This window comes from Penaeus monodon, chromosome 23 (genome assembly GCF_015228065.2).
Source record: "Penaeus monodon isolate SGIC_2016 chromosome 23, NSTDA_Pmon_1, whole genome shotgun sequence".
Lineage (NCBI taxonomy): Eukaryota > Metazoa > Arthropoda > Malacostraca > Decapoda > Penaeidae > Penaeus > Penaeus monodon.
The window spans coordinates 34,774,285-34,774,702 of NC_051408.1; positions in this window are offsets into that span (position 1 = coordinate 34,774,285).

A 418-nucleotide genomic window follows, 5' to 3' on the forward strand; every position below is an offset into this window, starting at 1 on the left:
CCTTTTCGAGGCAAGTATAATGCATTGGAGTAATCGTCGATTTGTGTACATCCACTATTTACACGACTATCCGGAGAGGAGAGGTAAAGAAGGAAGATTGTGGAAGGAGAGAAAAAGAGGGGAATGAAGAGAGCTTAAGGTAGAAAAAGGAAAGGGAGATAGGGAAGGGGAAACAGAGGGAACTTAAAGGGGGGATGGATAAGGAGAAAAGGGAGGGGGAAGGGAGAGGGAGCTCACAAAGTAAAGGGGGATGGAGAGCGAAGGGAAGGGAGGAAGGGAGCGAATGAGGTGGGGAGGTTAAGAGAAAGGAATTTGGAGGAGGCAGAACGGGGATAGATAAAGGGAAAGGGAAAGGGGAAGGGAGAGGGAAAAGAAAGGGAGGAGGTAGGGAAAGGAAAAAGAGAGAGGAAGTACAGCA